Source organism: Urocitellus parryii, chromosome 5 (genome assembly GCF_045843805.1).
Source record: "Urocitellus parryii isolate mUroPar1 chromosome 5, mUroPar1.hap1, whole genome shotgun sequence".
Lineage (NCBI taxonomy): Eukaryota > Metazoa > Chordata > Mammalia > Rodentia > Sciuridae > Urocitellus > Urocitellus parryii.
The window spans coordinates 66,639,947-66,659,763 of record NC_135535.1 but is presented as its reverse complement, the minus strand read 5'-3'; the positions used below and the strand labels follow the sequence as shown (position 1 = coordinate 66,659,763).

Genomic DNA, 19,817 nt, shown 5'->3' with positions numbered 1-19,817 from the left:
GCTAAATCCCCAGCCCTTTTTTTTGGAGGGGGCAGTATACCAGGGATTGAACTCAGGGGCACTCGACCACTGAGCCACATACTCAGCCCTATCTTGTATTTTATTGGAGACAAGGTCTCACTGAGTTGCTTAGTGCCTCACTTAATTGCTGAGGCTGGCTTTGAACACTCAATCCTCCTGCCTCTGCCTCCTGAGCCACTGGGATTACAGGCATGTGCAACCACGCATGGCCCAAGTCCCCAGCCCTTTTTATATTTTATTTTGATATAAGGTCTCATGAAGTTGCCAAGACTGTCCTCAAACTTGGGATGGTTGTGCCTAGATCCCGAGTACTAAGATTACAGGTGTGTGGAGGGGCTGGGGTTGTGGCTCAGTGGTAGAGTGCTTGCCTAGCATGTTTGAGGCACTGGGTTTGATTCTTAGCACCACATATAAACAAACAAATAAATAAAGTTCCATCAATGACTAATAAAAATTAAAAAAAGAAAAAGATTACAAGTGTGTACCACCATACCCAGTTCTAAAAGATGTAAACTCTTACCAAAAATAACTATTATCATACTGAAACACTTAATAATTCCTTAACATTAAATATCCTTTAGTTTTAAAATTTCCAGTTGCCAGGCTGAAGTTGTAGCTCAGTGGTAGAGCGCTTGTCTCACACATGTGAGGCACTGGGTTCGGTCCTTAGCACCACATAAAAATAAAGCTATCGGGGCTGGGGATGTGGCTCAAGCGGTAGCGCGCTCGCCTGGCATGCGTGTGGCCCGGGTTCGATCCTCAGCACCACATACCAACAAAGATGTTGTGTCCGCCGAGAACTAAAAAATAAATATTAAAAAAAAAATTCTCTCTCTTTCTCTCTCTCTCTCCTCTCTCTCACTCTCTCTTTAAAAAAATAAAAAATAAAGCTATCATGTTCATCTACAATTAAAAAAAAATTTCTAGTTGCCTCCTGAATGTCTTAAAGGGTTTAGTTTGTTTGGCAGGTGGTTGTATTTAAGCACAGTTGGTGCTCTGCCAGGTAATGATGATGAAGTAAGGGAGGAGGCAGAAGGCTTGAGGTATATGCAAAGGAGTGATTAGCATGATAGGCCATGAATGCTAAGCTCAGGGATTTGACCTGAGAGGAGAATGGGATCAATATCTTGTAAATTCTGTGAATGGGGGTCAAAGGATTGTTGGATTTAGGGTGCTGGGAGGAGCAGTCTGAAATAGGAAGTGGTGATTGGAGAAGAGGTGTAGATAAGGTAGAGTATGGAGAGACTTGGGGGTAGGAAAGACAGTGGAATGAGATGGATATCACTACCCTAAGTACATGTATGAAGACATGAATAGTGTGACTCTACTTTGTGTATAACCAGAGATATGAAAAATTGTGCTCTATATGTGAAATATGAATTGTAATGCATTTTTGCTGTCATATGTAACAAATTTAATTAAATTAAAAAAAGAGATTATGGGGAGACTGTATTATGGTACTGACAAGATGTAGACTATTGATTATGGGAAATGAGTGGTCAAAGTAGGACAGAAGATAAGTTTGTTAAAATTGTTGCATAAGCTTGACATGGTTTTACATGCCTGTAATCCTAGTGACTTGAGAAGCTGAGGCAGGGAAATTGCAAGTTTGAGGCCAGCCTGGGCAACTTAGGGAGGTTCTGTCTCAAAGTAAAAGCGAAAGGGCCTAGGGATGTGTAGCTCAGTGGTAAACCATCCCTAGGATCAATTCCCAGTACGACTAAAAAAAAAAAAATGAGGACTAAAAAAAAAAATGAGAGGAGATGAAGGAACCTAGAGGTCAGAGTGTTGGAACAGACATCTAGGTGAACACTGAAATCATCTGGAATAATGATAGGCTGGTGAACCAGGAACTAAAATTTTCTAAATTTGAGAAGTAGTGTTGTTCCATGTACATTTAGAACATAATGAAGAGGGGTAGGTGATGGTGTGGTCTGAGCAAGACTTTCTTAGGAAGGAAGGGGAATAATCTAGAAGAGGAAACTAGGTACAAGGTGAATACCTACCTCTTTAACTTCCAGGCCCAGTAGCAAAAGGGGTGTGGAGAGAAAACAGTATTAATAGTACTGTCAAGAGAGCAACCTGGGCTCAGTGGCACATACCTGTAATCCCGGTGGCTCAAGAGGCTGAGGCAAGAGGATCGTGAGTTCAAAGCTAGCCTCAGCAAAAGTGAGGTGCTGAGCAACTCATTGAGACCCTGTCTCTAAATAAAATACAGAATAGAGCTGGGGATGTAGCTCAGTAAAGTGCTTCTGAGTTTGAATCCTGGTACTCCCCCCCAAAAAAAAAAAAAAAAAAAAAAAGGACAGGGCTTCAGAGCAATTGGATTTAGTTAGAGCAAAAGATGATAGGATCATTCAAACAAGAGGTTGAAGATATAGAGGATTTTGCCCAGGAATTCCAGGGGATATGGTGGAAATAGAGGAGTGGGAATTGAGGAAGAGTGGAAGAGGGGGAATTCATGAAAAAGCATGATAGTTTGGAGGATTTAGAATGACCTGTGAGTCCTGAGATCTTGTGGTAAGTCATGTAAAGAGGCCCAGAGACCATAATGAGATTAGCCCCAATGTCTCAATACAAATTGAAGTGTAAGCAGTGAAGGGTAGAGACTTCAAAAAGCCCAAGAGTGAAGAGTAAGAAGTTCCCTTTATTCCTTTTTTTTTTCTTTCTTTAGGATTGCTATTTTATTGTTGCCCTTTCTGTTACACGGGATGTACACATCAGGCCCTTTATTCCTTTCAATGCTTGTGTCCCAGCAGAGAAGGCCAGAGTAGCTGGGGCCCAAAGTGGGCAATGGTAAAAAGCGCATTATTCTAGCTGTTCAAAAACTGGAACTCCCAGTTGTTTAGTGGTTTAGTTGTTTCTTACCGTACTTCCATTTTTTCCCCCTTTCTTTACTGAAAACCTAGAGTAGCACATGTACATATTTTCAGTACCCTATTCTTTTTTAAAAATATTTTTTTAGTTGTGATGGACTTTTTTTTTTTTTTTTAAATATGTGTGCTGAGAATCAAACCCAGTGCCTTGCACATGCTAGACAAGCACTCTCCCACTGAGCTACAACCCTAGCTCTCAATATCCTATTGTTAAATATCCTAAAAACTGGTAAATGAAGCTGTTACTGGCTTGCTAGGGATATGACAGTAAAATCACAATAAAGAATTAGTGGTGGTGGTTCAGCTTAAGGTTTGAAAAGAGAAGGAAGGGGGCTCGGGTTATGGCTCAGTGGTAGAGTGCTCGCCTCGCACATGCACGGCCCTGGGTTTGATCCTCAGCACCACATATAAATAAATAAAATAAAGTTATTGTGTCCAACTACAACTATAAAAAATAAATATTAAAAAAAGGGAAGGAAGGGAAGAGATTTCAAAGAGAATTCATCTTAGATTACTTAAATCTGGCCAAGAAAACAGGAATTAGAAGAGGGAAAGTTAGAGCTGTATTCTGGGAAGGGAGAGTAAAGTACTGTTTGGAGGGAGGGCACCTGTCCATGGCTCTGTGTTCTGACAGGTTCCTAAAAGCAGTTGCTTGATGTGGGAGTTGACACTTACTAGAGTCATTAATTTCAGGGAATGTCTACTAGCACCTACTACGTGCCAGGCACTGGGCTAGATGCTAGAGATGTTGAGCAAGTAGATAAGTTCCTGCTTACACGGATTTATAATGTAGCAGAGAAGATATTAAGAACAGAAATAAATTATAGGTTAGTGTGGTGAATGCTGTGATAGAAGTTTTCAGGGTTCTTTGGGAGCCTTTAGTAAAAGCATGAGATTAATCATACATGGGGGCAACAGGGAAGATTTTGGGTTCTGGAGTTAGTGACCGTTAAAGGCAGGAATTAGCTGGGCAGAGAGAAAACAGGAGGATAGTTAGGTGTCCAGCAGCCACAGGTGTTCTGTCTTTGTCTCTCCAACTGTGTACTATACCTCATTGTATACAGGGGAGGAGGGTACAGAATCATGTATTCTGATCACTGTCTGCATCCTCAACATTTCTAAACATGAGGGATTGGCAAATGACTCATGGGTCAGATCTGGCTTGCTACCCATCTTTGTATGGCCTGTAAGCTAAGAGTGGTTTTTACAGATGAATGCTTGAAATAAATCAAAGAATATTTTGTGAAATATAAAAATTATATGGAATTCAAATATCTATGTAATAGGGCTGGGGATGTAGCTCAAGCGGTAGCGCGCTTGCCTGGCATGCGTGCGGCCCGGGTTTGATCCTCAGCACCACATACAAAGATGTTGTGTCCGCCGAAAAAAAAAACAAAACTAAAAAATAAATAAAAAAATTCTCTCTCTCTCTCTCTCTCTCTCTCTCTGAGAGAAAAAAAGAAACACTTAAAAAAAAATCTATGTAATAAAACTTCTGTTGGAACATAGCTGCGCCTATGTTTTTCTGTACTATCATGGTTGCTTTCATGATGCAACAGCATTTTTGAGTAACTGTGGTAGAGACTGTATGGTTTCCAAAGCCTAAAATATTTGGCAACTTGCTCTTTTTTTTTTCCTTTGATACCTAGGATTGAACCCAGAGGTCTTAACCACTGAACAGCATCTCTAGCCCTTTTTTATATTTTTATTTAGAGACAGGGTCTTGCTTAGTTGCCGAGGCTGACTTTGAACTTGTGTTCTTCCTGCTTCACCTTCCAAGCTGCTGGGATTACAGGTGTGAGCCACCATGCCCAGATGATGACTGCTCTTTATAGAAAAGTTAACAGGCACCTAGTGTAGCCCATCATAAGGATTTCATAATATCACATATGTCTGAGAATGAGGATTACAATGAGCTACCAGCAATCCACTGTGCTAGTTTAATATTTATATTAATTTACATATAATCTTTTCAGTAACTGTACACAGAGATATTAATAACATGCCTGAAGGTACTTAAGTATCATTGTCAAAATTCAAACCCAGATGTCTGAATTCAAAATCTATTCATTGTACTGATCACATTGTGTTATACTTGTTTGTACTTCTACCTCTTAGGAAGAGATTCAAGCTTGAATGATGGCTTATTTTTTTTCTGATAGCCACCACTTTTAACACAAGGAGATGTTTGTTAAATGACTTTCATCCATCTATCTATCTATCTATCTATCTATCTATCTTCATTTGCTCCCTTGTAACAAATCTGTGAGAATAAAACAAAAATTTCAAATAAATGGTTTATTTATTATTCCATGCTATTTCTTTCATTTAAAAAAAAATTTTTGGTAGTTGTAGATGGACAGCACGCCTTTATTACTTATTTTTATGTGGTGCTGAGGATTGAACCCAGTGCCTCATGTGTGTGAGGCAAGCACTCTGCCATTGAGCTCTAGCCCCAGCCCTATTTTTTTCATTTTTAATAGCAGTATTTTTATTATTTTTTTTCATTTTTGGTATTGTGGAGCTAACCCAGGGGTGCTTTACCATTGAGCTACATACCCAGCCCTTCTTATTTTTTTTATCTTGAGACAGGGTCTCACTAAATTGTGAGGGTTTCCCTAAGTTTCTGAGGCTGGCTTTGAACTTGTAGTCCTCCTGTCTCAGCCTCCTGAGTTGCTGGTATTACAGGTATGTGCCACTCTGCCCAGCTAATAGCAATATTTTTAAAATTAATCACATTAAATGCAATTAAAGATAATTGGAAATACTAAGTGCATCAAACAAACTTAGTGACATTTGTATATGTATTTGTACCCATAGTAAATAAATATTTAAATGCTGTAACTTGCTAGTTTTTATCAGCTTTTTATAATTTCTTTTGTTTATTGTTTTCTAGCTGTTAGTTATAGCTGCTGTGTTATTTTCTCTTATTTATTTTTATTTTCATAGTGCTGGGAATTGAACCCAGGACTTTACACATGCCAGGCAAATACTCTACCACTGAGCTACATCCCTAACCCCCTTTTCCCTGTTGTGAATTTGCTGCTTCTGCCTTTAACGGATTTAGGAACTAGAAATATAACCTTATTCAAACTGTGTATAAAGTAGAGGATATATCTGTGAGCTAAGTGATGGTGAGGTGTTAATTGTTCTTAAGGATTTTATAATCCAGTTGGAGAAAGTGATCATATACTGGGAACAATCATAATGTAAAGGTATGTTAGCTGCAAAAAGAAGACAGCCATGTGGCTTGTAAATTTGAAAAAAAAAAAGTATGTTAACTTCAGACTTCTAAATCCCTCTGCCTACTTAACATCTCTGTGTGCATGACTAACATGTTGTTATTATTATAGGCATCCTAAAACATTGTATTCCCAAGCCTTTTTCCAGAGTCATTGTCATCAGCAGAGACTACCCTTCTCATTACTTTGGCCAAAACTGTGGAATTATCCCTGAGGCTTTTTAGTATAACATTTCACATCCAATCTTGTTTTACCTTTAGAATATATACTGAATCTGATCCCATATCTACTGCTACCACCAAGATTCCAACTGCCATTCTGTCTTTTCTGGATTATTGCATTAGTTTTCTGATTGATTTCTCTGTTCCTGCCCTTGTCTCTGTGCAGTCTTTTCTGAACAGATATCTTAAAAGATCCTCTAATAAGTAAGCTTTTGTCATTCCTTTGCTCAGAACCTTTCATTGGCTTTCTACTTTAGTAGAAATGCCACAGTTCTGACAAGGGCCTCAGCTTACTCTCTGGCCTAATTTTCTGGCTCTTTTTCCTTCTCACGTCCCTCTATCCACAATGACATCATTGCCGCCTAACTGCCTGCCTTCCTGCCTGCCTGCCTTCCTTCTTTCCTCCCTCCCTCCTTCCCTCTCTCCCTCACTCCCTCCTGCCCCCTAACTCTTTCAAAAAAAGAGACAGGATTTCACTGTGTTGTCTAGACTGGCCCCAAACTGCTGGGCTTGTGTGATTCTCTTGCCCCAGTCTCCTGAGCAGCTTGGACTATGGGTGCATGCCACTTTACACAGTGACTATTGCTATTTTTCTAAGATACTAGATAGTTCTTTCTTCAGAGCATTTGCACTCCCTTAAAATATTTTTCCTTTGCAGGTAGCATGGCTTTCGCCTCTTCCTCCTTTTAGATGTTAGACTCAGATATCACCATGTCAGTGAGTACCTGGTTCTCCTATCCCCTTTACCCTGCGTTAGATTTTACCATAGCACTTAGTGGCATCCAATTCTCTGTGTGGATGTGTGTTTGCTGACTTTAATTTTTAATTACAAAAATTTTGTTTCACTGCTGTCTCCCATAGGCTAGAACAGGGATTGACAAACCAGAAACAGCCTACTGCCTTGTTTGTAAATAAAGCTTAATTAGAATACAACCATGCTTATTTTTTTTTTAAAGAGAGAGAGAGAGAGAGAGACTTTTTAATATTTATTTTATTTTTTTTTAGTTATTGGAGGACACAACATCTTTGTTTGTATGTGGTGCTGAGGATCGAACCCAGGCCGCACGCATGCCAGGCGAGCGCGCTACCGCTTGAGCCACATCCCCAGCCCCCATGCTTATTTATTAATGTGGCTTTAACACCACAACAACAGGGTTGAATATTGTGACAGACTATGGCTGGCAAATCCTAACATTTATTGTTTGGCTTTTGATAGAAAATGTTTATGGTCCCCTGGACTAGCACAATATTTGCCATGTAGTAAGTGGCTGAGTGAACATAAAGTAGTAAATGGTAGGTTACAGATAGCAAAGTGCTAGTGCAGATATGGGTTAATAGTTCCAAAAGTTATTAATTATTAGACTCTAATACTAAGAACAATTTGGAATATGTCAGTCATAATAATTTGTTTAGTAATTTGTGTTTGAATTTTTTTAGTCATTATTGCCTGATAGCAGAGATGAACCAATGTTTCAAAAGTCACACCTCATATGAGGATGGTATTCCAGAGGCATAAGATCCTTTTAAATGTTAGTTGGAGGGCTGGGGATATAGCTCAGTTGATAGAGTGCTTGCCTTGCATGCACAAGGTCCTGGGTTCAATCCCCAGCACCACAAAAAAAAAAAAAAATGTTAGTTGGATAGTTGTGTGTGTATGTTTTACGTGTCTGGGGGGCAGACCCAGGGCCTCACATGTATAATAGTTTTAATAATAGTGCCGTAGAAAGGACCCTAGATAATAAATAGGTGGTAGTTTTTGATTGTATTCTGTATGTACATACAGCTCTCAAGCAATTATGCTGAAGAATGGTCAGATGGAATAAATAACTATTATGTTTACTCTCTTACTTGTAAGTAGTAGTAATTGACTTTGAAATACATTTTTGGATTGGAAATGGGTTGATTTGATGATCTTTCAGGCTTGTTTAATAGTGATTCAAGCAGCATAATAGAAACAGACTAAAAAAAGCTCAGAAGAATCTGAAAAAATTGTATTGTTCTGGCATCCTGTCTATATCTAAATCTTACCTTTTTAAAATTTATATCTAGGGGATAAGTAGTATCACTTTCTTGCAAAGTATCTGCATGTGTGTATATAGAGAGGAGATTTTAGATGTATTTTAGTTTTCCTTTTTTTTTTTTTTTTTTGGTGCATGTCTGTACTGGGGATTGAACCTTGGGGTGCTCTACCACTGAGCTATAGCTCTAGCCCTTTTTATTTTTTTAATGTAGTTTTTTAGTTGTCAATTGACCCTTATTTTTATTTATTTATATGCAGTGCTGTGAATTAACCCAGTGCCTCACACATGCTAGGCAAGTGCTATACTGCTGAGCCACAATCCTGGTCTGTTTATTTTTTATTTTGAGACAGGGTCTTGCTAAGTTTACTTAGGGTCTTGATGAGTTGCTCCACTGGCCTTGAACTTGTGATCCTCTTGCCTCAGCCTCCTGAGTTGCTGGGATTATAGGAGTGCACCACTGCTCCTGGCAGTGTTTTAATTTTAAAAAGCCCTTTATGGCTGAGTGTAGAGGAATCTTAAATCTTCTTGTTGTATTATATACTATATGCTTCTCATTGGGCTCTCTCCTTAGGAAACATAATTTAAGCAAATTGTGAAGAATTATAGAGTCAGGGCTGGCAGAAGCTTTATTCAATAAATATTTGTATGTACCCTAACTAATTTGTTAGACTGTAGGATACAGAGGTGAATAAGATAGACAGGGTTCTTACTCTCATGAGACCAGCTAATCTTCCTCCTCAATTTCCCCAGAACTGGGGCTGGGGTTGTGGCTGTGTGGTACAGCACTCATCTAGCTTGTGTGAGGCGTTGGGTTCGATCCTCAGCACCACATAAAAAAATAAATAAATAAAATAAAGACATTTTGTCTAACTACAACTAAAATAAAAAAAAAAAATTCCCCAGAACTCATTTTTACAGAGGTAAATAAGATAGACAGAGTTCTTATCCTCATGAGATCTGCTAGCTAATCTTCCTTCCCCAATTTCCCCCGAACTCATTTTATATTGTATAATACAAACTAAAGCTTTAGAAATCAAGTAACTTGCCCTGGATTAAGTAGCTAGAATGGAACTAGAATACAAGTTCTCACATGGAAGATAAAAAGAAAATGTTGACTCATACATGCGGTTTTGAGTGCTCACTAATATGCTATTAGGTACTAGGGGATACAGTGGTAAGTAAAACACCTATATCTCTTTGATGTATAGCTTAAAAGGAATTGTTTTGGGAATCCAGCATTTTTCTACTAGATTAGTTTTCAGTCTTTATTCTTCCAGGGAGGATTTGGGACTATCAAGTATTTCTTCCTTTTTTTTTTTTTTTGCTAGGCAGAGATTCAAACCAGGGCCTTGCTCACTTGAGGTAAATGTTGTACCACTGAACTACATGCATCCCCAGCCCAATATTTATTCTATTTTTTAAAAGTTTTTCTTTTTAATATTTGTAGTTGTAAATGGACACAATACCTTTATTTTATTCATTTATTTCTTATGTGGTGCCGAGGATCGAACCCAGTGCCTTAAACATGCCAGGCGAGTACTCTACCACTGAGCCATAGTCCTAGCCCTCCAATATTTATTCTTTTATATGATTAAGTTCAGTGTATGTAGTGTGTTTCTAACAGTTAAAGTTAGTTTTATTGAAAGGCTGGAACTTTTGAATGAGAAAGCTGTAATTAGATAGAGTGTGTGTGGGCTCACTGTGGAAAGTGATATTTACCTGTTTTAGAATTTGCATATGGCCTAAACATTTTCCCTGTTTATAAGAGAGAACAACCCCCCCACCCCCACCCTCCGCCGCCCCAGGCCCCTGGATTGGAAGACTCTCTGAGTCCAGCTTGATATTTAAAATCAGCAACATTATAAGTTAAATAGACTTTTGCTCACTGACTTTTTCTTTCTTTTTAGTTGCCATCTAATATATAGATATATAATTTTTTAAAAATTTATGTTTTAGTTGTAGTTGAACACAATACCTTTATTTTTATTTATTTATTTATTTTTATGTGGTGCTGAGGATCGAACCCAGGGCATCACACATGCTAGGTAAGCGCTCTACCACTGAGCACCACTCAGCCCCATCCAATCTAATATATTAACGTAGAAATTCTTTTTCGGTGCTGGGGATCGAACTCAGGGAGCTACTTCTCCAGGCCTCTTTATTTTGGATAGAATTTTGCTGAGAAAGTGTCCCTAAATTGCTAAGGCTAGCCTTGAACTTGTGATCTTCCTGCCTCAGCCTCCTGAGTCACTGGAATTATAAGTATCAGCTACCTATCCTGCTAGAAGCTCTTTAAAGTAGTTTTCTTTATAGTGTATACTTGGGTATCTGTATTATCCAGTATTCAAATAATCGTACATAAAGTATAAGACATATTTTATTCTTTAAACTTTCTTCTCAAACTAATTATGATTATATTTGATTTTTTCCCTTTGGTACTTGCTAAAACAATCAAACATTTGACAGTCTAGGAAAAAGTAAAAAAAAAGTTAATTAAATAGAGAGGAGAGGGAGAGAGAGAGAGAGAGACAGAGAGAGAGAGAGAGAGAGAGAGAGAGAATTTTTTAATATTTATTTTTTAGTTTTCGGCGGACACAACATCTTTGTATGTGGTGCTGAGGATTGAACCCGGGCCGCACGCATGCCAGGCGAGCATGCTACTGCTTGAGCCACATCCCCAGCCCAATTTAGGATTTCTTAGTTATTTGGTGACTTAGAAGATTCAGTGTTTTTCTCCTCAGAATTTCTAGTTGGAAATGCTCACACAATGGAGAAAGTAATTACTCTTCCACAGAAGTAAGTTACCTTCACCTTTGACCTTTTTTTTTTTAAAGAGAGAGAGAGAGAGGGAGGGAGGGAGGGAGGGAGGGAGGGAGAGAGAGAGAGAGAGAGAGAGAATTTTAATATTTATTTTCTGTTATCGGCGGGCACAACATCTTTGTTTGTATGTGGTGCTGAGGATCGAACCCAGGCCGCACGCATGCCAGGCGAGCACGCTACTGCTGGAGCCACATCCCCAGCCCCACCTTTCACCTTTTTGATATTTTTCTTCCAAAGCACTTTCTTCCATTCTGCTAGGGCCAGTTAGTTTTTGGCTCAGCTGTTTTAGTTTCTCTGTAGAAGTTGGGCTTAACCACGTTCATAATCTGTGAAAATCAAATTCCATTTTTTTCTTCTAAGAGAGCTATAATATTAAATTTCCTGCCAGTGATTTAAAATACATTGAATTGTATATCTTCAAACACAAAAGAGGTCCCCCTCCACCCATCTGGCTTATACCAGCATTTAAAAATGAAGAGATTTTAGAGTTTAGATTTTTATAAATAGTGGTTATTGTACTTTAATGATGATTGCTTTACTTCTGCAGGTATAACACATTTTAAAACACTACAAATGGGGCTGAGCACTTGCCTCACACATGTGAGGCACTGGGTTCGATCCTCAGCACCACATAAAAATAAACAAAGGTACTGTGTCCATGTATAACTAAAAAAAAATTAAAACAACAAACAAACAAACAAAAAAAACCCACTATAAATGCTGGGAATATGATTTGTAGCATGCCCAATCCCTAGCATCGAAGCCAAGAAACCAAAACCAAAACCAAAATACAGACATTTCTAAAACACTACAAATTATTAGGGAGGAAGTAGCATCACTATCAGCCTCAATTTATCTAATAATTTAACAGTGCTTGAAAAGTAAATAATCTCCTAGTATTATATCATTATAGTATTCTGTGTGCTTGTGTGTAAATAGAGGTTAATTTCAAATAACAAAATTAAATTGGCACTAATTTTGAAACTGATAGTAATTGTTACATTGTAATTGGATAAATGTTAAACCAAACATAAAAATTGTAATTGGAAAAATGTTAAACCAAAGGTAAAAATACATTTTATAATGGTCAAGTCAAACATTTCAGCTGGAAGAATAGGAAGAAGGAAGTGGGTGAGTAAGGAGCTATATTGCTGGATGATAATTGGGTAGTAATATAGAAAGGTGGGCTACAAGGGAAAGGGAGGGTGCATGGGGTTAGAAATGTTGGTGGAATGTGATGGACATTATTATCCAAAGTACGTGTATGGGCTGGGGATATGGCTCAAGCGGTAGCGCGCTCGCCTGGCATGCGTGCGGCCCGGGTTCGATCCTCAGCACCACATACAAACAAGGTGTTGTGTCTGCCGATAACTAAAAAATAAAATATTAAAATTCTCTCTCCCTCCCTCCCTCCCTCCCTCCCTCTCTCTCTCTCTCTCTCTCTTTAAAAAAAAAAAGGATGTGTATGAAGACACAAATTGGTATGATATGAAAAATTGTGCTCCATATGTATAATATGAATTGTAATGCATTCCACTTTCACATATAAATGAAAAAATTAATTAAAAAATTAAACAGTATCATATACAATTAAAAATATATAAATAAAAATTTAAAAAAGGGGCTGTAGCTGTAGCTCAGCATTAGAGTGCCTGCCTTGTACGTGTGAGGCATTGGGTTCAATCCTCAGCACCATATAAAAATAAATAATGATATTGTGTTCATCTAAAACTAAAAAAAGAAAAAGAAGGTGGGGTACATTTAACCTCCCTGTGTCTTAGACTGGGATTTCAGGCATGTATTTGGCAGTTATCTATTATGAAGGAGCAAAAGAACTTTGTGGTATAAAACCCGTATGGTTCTAGGGGTTAAGTAGGCTTAGTTCTTGCTCAAGTTTTCTCATTCAAATGCAGCCAGATAGGGCTGGGGATGTGGCTCAAGCGGTAGCGCGCTCGCCTGGCATGCATGCGGCCAGGGTTCGATCCTCAGCACCACATACAAACAAAGATGTTGTGTCCGCCGATAACTAAAAAATAAATATTAAAAATCTCTCTCTCTCTCTCTCTCTCTCTCTCCCTCCTCTCTCTATCTTAAAAAAAAAAAAAATGCAGCCAGATAGTGATTGATCCTGAAGTTATCTCCCTCTTTTTTGTGTGATTCTGGAGATCTAAACAAGAGCCTTTTGTGTGCCAGGCAAATGCAGTGCCACTGAACTATAACCCCAGCCCTCCTAAAGTTATCTCTAAGACTTCCATCTAGACTTAGACTTGTCTGGCCCTTGAACAGAAAAGTCTAAATAGATAGGAGCTGGAAGAGCTGCAGTGCTTGATGTCTCTATTTCTATGTAGTCTTTCCAGCATAAGGACTTCATGGTGACCATACTTCTTACATGGAGGCTTAGAGCTTCAAAACACTTCCTTCTGAGTAAGACAGCCAGTCTTTTATGACTTAGTGTCAGAATCAAAGTGTCATTTCCTCTGTATTTTATTCATTTGAAGTAAGTCTCTAAGGCTGTTCTATATTCAATGGGAGAAGAATTAGACTCTATCTTTTGGTGGGAGAAGTGTTAAAGGTCATTTCAAAGCCTCTTCAGTCTGTTCTTTGGTCATGAAGTATTTACACTCCTCTCACTTACAAAATGCACTTATCACTTCTTCAAGGTGCGCCCCCCACCCCCACCCCTGCCTGCCCCCAATCTTCTATTACAGCATCAGGCTCTAGTTTGAGGTCCAGAATCTTGCTGACTGAATCAGATACAGGTGTAGATCAGGCTGCTTGGTCATGGCTTATTCACCATTGCTTTCATTTTGAAGACCTGTGAACTAAAGATGCAAGTTATCCACTGCCCCCTTCCCAGCCCACCCAATAAGCAAAAGTGGACAGATATAAGCTAACTACTTATAGACACTCCTAGTTAGAAATAAAGAAAAACGAAGGCTCACAGTAGTCACTGGTCTGCAGCAATTCTGAAATCCAGTGATGCATGTTATTACCAGTTCTGTAATACTACCAGAGTGCTCAGCTGTACTGCCTAAGTGATTCTCCATGTCTCTTGGTTCCACTCTTTGAATTATTAACTTTTCTATAAAATGTATTCTGTTTGGCAGCTTGATAATTTTCTGTTTCCTTCCTATAGAAGTTTGGGGGTCCAAAAGCCCCCCCCCCACCTTTTTTTGGTAGTTGTAGATTGCCGCAGTCTGGCTGGGCACAATTCAGGAGCCACTTGTCAAAAGAAACTAACTTTATTATTAGAACTACAAACGCCAAACAAAACAGCTCCTCAGGAAAAAACCCTCAGAGCCCAACTGCCACCACCGGCTTCCCACAAGCCTCTCACCCCCACACCAGCCTTTCCACCTCCCACAATCCTCCTGCTCTTGAGGCCGATTGGCTGGGTTGCGTGGGCAGAACCAAAGAAGTCCCCCAATGAGCAGCTCCGTGGTCTGAAAGGGCAGGGAACAGCCCAATGAGCATCACTGCAGAGGAGCCAGTCAGCTAGCTGTTGCTGGGGCTGCTGTGAGCCAATCATCAGCTGGCAGTCTGACGGGCGGGGAAACAGCCCAATGAACATCACCGCAGAGGAGCCAATCAGCTGGATGTTGCTGGGGCCGCTGTGAGCCAATCATCAGCCGGCAGCTGGAAGTTTGCTGGCAGCTGGAAGTTTGCTGGGGCCCCTTTGGCTGTGGCTCTCAACATCTCCCCGTCTCTGTTTAAACAACAAGCATGTGGCTTAGGGACCGTGCCTGCCTTAGGTTGTCCAATACTACATATGGTCCTTACCCATCATGGATGAGCTGACTTCAGGGCGTCAGCCTCCTGTCTTAGGTTGGTACCATTGTAATTGGATCTTACCCGTCATTGACTACCAGTCCAGTATATAGCCACACCTGTGGAGAGGTACCAGCGGGGGGGGGGGTGAGGTTCTTTGCCTCACCTTTGTTGGCCCCCAAATTTTAGCTGAACGTTCATGACAAGCAGAAGGGAGGAAGATATACCAAGCCAATTGACGGCTCTTGTTGGAAAAATTGTACCACCGATGACATCATCAGCAAAAATACCCCAACACTACCACAAGTCGCTGCACCAACAGATAGTTCACAATGCATACAAGTGAGTTTACAATGCATACAAGTGACACATAGTCTAGGCAAGTTCTGCAAGCAGTTCAGTGATGGCTATTGCAGAAGCTGTAGATTAGTTTTATCTTTGTTTTCACTGGCACTGGGATGAAGACAGGAATTCTGGCAATAATGGCTAAAGAAAAAATTGTGTAACATTCCAGAAGGCACTAAAAGAAAACAATTTTCTTAACAATTTACATTATCTTGAGAATTATTAAATATAATGAAAAGGAAAGGTGAAAGTAAACAAACAGATATGTTAACCTCCTTTTTTTTGTTCACATATTAAAACAATCCTCAACAGTTGTTTACCCAATTTAAATTAAACCATTTAAATCACGTGAATAAAAAAAATTTGGATCCATTTTTTCATGAGCGCTCATCATATATGATATATGGACATACGTACATTCAAACATATAACACAAAACACAAGTGTGCACACATAATATACATACAACACATAACATAATAGTAAAGGCCTTATAACTTTTTACAGGTGAAATTTCCATTGCAATGTTTAAAAACTGTATAGTCAAAAAATAGAACTGATCAGCAAAATATTAATCTAGGTCTGTATGAGCTCAAAAAACTAAATAGAACTTCATGATATGGGAAAGGGCAATAATAAAATAGATATTGAAAAAAGCATCCTGGTTCTGTTGCAGATGTAAGAATAGCCAAACTGGAGTTTTGGATATCAGCTGTTATGAATTTGAGCCAAATCATCTTCTTTTTGGTCTGTAGAAATCGCTTTAGTTAATCTCTCTGGAATCCAAATCGGCTGCTGTTCTCCCTATGGAAACACACAAACAGGCCCCTGACTCCAGACAATCACTGGGTCATGTCCTTTGGTTAATCTCTCTGGAATCCAAATCGGCTGCTGTTCTTCCTGTGGAAACACACAAACAGGCCCCCGACTCCAGACAATCACTGGGTCATGTCCTTTGGTTAATCTCTCTGGAATCCAAATCGGCTGCTGTTCTTCCTGTGGAAACACACAAACAGGCCCCCGACTCCAGACAATCACTGGGTCAGGACCTTGGTTAATCTCTCTGGAATCCAAATCGGCTGCTGTTCTTCCTGTGGAAACACACAAACAGACCCCTGACTCCAGACAATTACTGGGTCAGAACCTTTCCATTGTCCTGTTAGAATATCTTTCCAAAGTACCTTGGGCTTATGTACATTTTTTTGACACATATGCCTTTCTGCAGCACTAAGTCCTGATGAATCCAAATTTAAAAAGTTTAGAGTAAAAAGGGTTATTTTAAGTTTATCTTTGGGGAATATATACCCCTTCCCAATTCCGTCTTTTTGCTTTAATAAGTACATTTTAATAGTTTGATGAGCTCTTTCAACTATGCCTTGTCCCTGTGGATTGTATGGGATTCCTGTTATATGAGTAATGCCAAATGATGAGCAAAATTGTTTAAAAGAGGTAGAAGTATAACCAGGGGCATTATCTGTTTTTAACTGTTTTAGAACGCCCACAGTGGCAAAATTTTGTAAGCAATGAGCTATAACATCTTTAGTTTTTTCTCCGGCATGAAGGGAGCCCATCAAAAATCCAGAAGAAGTATCAACTGTAACATGCAAATATTTTAATTTTCCAAATTCTGGCAAGTGTGTGATGTCCATCTGCCAAATATGTTTAGGTATCAATCCTCTAGGATTGACTCCAAGATTAACTTGTGGTAAAAAGGTCACACAATTTTGACATTGTTTTATTATTTGTCTAGCTTGTTCCTTAGTTATTTTAAAATGCTTTTGTAAAGTATTAGCATTGACATATGGAACCTTTTATGAAAATTTATAGCTTCTTCTAGTGTAGAGAAAATATGTATGTCATGTGTAGTTTTATCTGCTAAATCATTGCCCAAACTAAGGGCTCCAGGCAATCCTGTATGTGCCCTGATATGTCCTATAAAGAATGGATCTTTTCTGTCCCAGATTAGACTTTGTATAGTGGAAAGCAAAGAGAAAACAGTAGAGGAAGGGGAAATCCTACCAGCATCTTCAAGGGATACTATAGCATTAACTATATACTGACTATCAGAAAATAAATTAAATACAGAATCTTTAAACATCACAAAAGCTTGTAATACTGCATTAAGCTCTACCTTTTGAGCTGATTGTTTGGGTACTAAAAATGTAAAAGTTTGATCAGGTGTAACTATTGTTGCTGTACCATTATTTGACCCATCAGTGAATATATTTGGAGCATTCATGATAGGTGTTTTTCTTGTCGTTTTTGGAAAAATTACAGAATGCGATGACCAAAAAGACAATAAAGGATTAGATGGTAAGTGATTATCAAATGAAACATTAGATTTGCACATGATTATTGCCCAAGTATTTAACTCATTAGCTAACTCATCAATTTGATTCATAGTATATGAAGTAATAATTTTATTGGGAGAAATTCCAAACACTCCCTTTGCTGCTTTTATTCCTTTGAGTATTAATTGTCCTACAGCCTCAGGATACCTAGTAAGAATAGTGTTAGGAGAATAAGATAAATGTATCCATAATAATGGACCTTCTTGCCAAAATACTCCTGTAGGAATATTTTTTGTTGGTAGTACAATAAATAATAAAGGCAAACTTATATCAATTCTATCCAAATGCATATTTTCCATATATGTTTCAATGATTTTTAATGCCTTTCTTGCTTCAGGTGTTAACATTCGGGGTGAATTAGGATCTGATGGACCTTTTAGGATATCAAATAAAGGTCCTAACTCTCCTGTTGGTATACCTAGATAAGGCCTTATCCAATTTATGTCTCCTAATAACTTTTGAAAGTCGTTAAGTGATTTGAGTTGATCTACTCGTATTTGAATTTTTGGTGCATGGACCATGGTTGAGGATAATAGAACTCCTAAATAATTAATTGGAAAATATAATTGTACTTCATCTATTGCTATCTCTAGATTATAATTTTTTAATAAATTTGTAAGTGTGGCATAACATTCTAGCAATGTGTTTTTAGCTTTGTGTGCTAATAATACATCATCCATATAGTGAAATATTTGTAGTTCAGGATTTTGATTTCTAAGTGGCTGGATTACTTTGTTAACATAAATTTGACACTTAGTTGGGCTGTTAGCCATCCCTTGAGGGAGTACTTTCCATTCATATCTCTGATCAGGACCTTCATGATTCAGTGCAGGGATAGTAAATGCAAAACGTGGACTATCCTCAGGATGAATTGGAATTGAAAAAAAAACAATCTTTAATATCTATAACTAAAACATACCAAGTTTTTGGCAGAGCAGACAATTGAGGAATCCCCGATTGAGCAGGTCCCATAATAACCATCTCATTATTAATGGCTCTTAAATCTTGCAATAATCTCCATTTACCAGATTTCTTTTTGATGACAAAAATGGGAGTATTATGGGGAGATACAGAAGGTTGTATATGTCCTTCCGCTAATTGTTGTTTGACCAGATCATGGGCTGCTTGTATCTTTTCTTTAGTCAGGGACCACTGAGGGTAGATGAACTGCATTCCTTTATTTTATTTGCTTATTTTTGAATGTGGCGCTAAGGGTGGAACCCAGTGCCTCACGTATACTTGGCAAGCGCTCTGCCACTAAACCACAGCCCCATCCCTTTTTATTTTTTATTCTGAGATAGGGTGTCCCTAAGTTGCTTTGGGCCTTGCTAAATTGCTGAGACTGGCCTTAAACTTGTGATCCTCCTGCCTCAGCTTCCCAAGTCACTGGGATTACATGTATGAGCTACCATTTCTGGCTAACATTTTAATTTTTTTGTTAGAGCAGCAGTCACTCCCTATGCCAAAATCTGTTTTGATTATCTGTTGCCCCGAAACACATAATTTCCTATTAGTGGTATAAACAAAAAAACTCCCTTTTACTTTGTATGGTTTCACTATTTAGCTGGACTTGGACTAGGTGGTTCTTTCTTAGGGTTTCCACATGGAGGTTCAGTCAGATGATAGCTGAACTGGAATCATTTAGAATGATTTCTCCAGGTTTCTTATGCACTTGGAGATAGATGGTATCTGGATCTGGAGCCATCATTTCAAAGGACAATTCCTTCACATATCTGGTGGCTGGGCTGAGAAGACCTGGTAGCTACTGCTCCCAGAGTATCTTATGTGTCTCACAGGTATCTTACATGATGACACAGAACTCCAGAGTTGCCTGAGAAAGCACCTTGCAGAGGTGCCTGAGAGAATATACAGGAGTATGACGTACTTGGAAAGGTAGCTTAATGTCCCTTCTGTCAGAAGAATTAGACTCTACCTTCTGATAGAAGGACCAAAGAATTTGCAAATGTTTTAAAACACAAAATACCCCACATATATACTTATTAGGTTTTGGAACCTTATAATATAATAGGTCAGGCCTTTTCTGCCGCAGTCTGGCTGGGCACAAATAACGGAGCCGCCACAAAGCCTTATAGATTCAAACAGCAACTCTTTATTCTCCAACTCTCCTCAGCACTGCACACACCACACGGGA

General features: G+C 38.8%; 1 protein-coding gene across 4 annotated transcripts in view; it reads left to right on the top strand.

The window, feature by feature from the left end:
* Positions 1–19,817, top strand: part of Spats2 (spermatogenesis associated serine rich 2) — a 108,389-nt gene that overhangs the window by 21,853 nt on the left and 66,719 nt on the right. The window contains exon 1 of one of the 4 annotated variants that reach the window (XM_077798596.1): positions 7,041–7,077. The exons of the other annotated variants lie outside the window; for them this stretch is intronic. The gene's annotated coding sequence lies outside the window, so the exon portion shown is untranslated. Of the gene's footprint in view, positions 1–7,040; positions 7,078–19,817 lie in introns of those variants that run through there. 4 annotated transcript variants of the gene reach the window in all.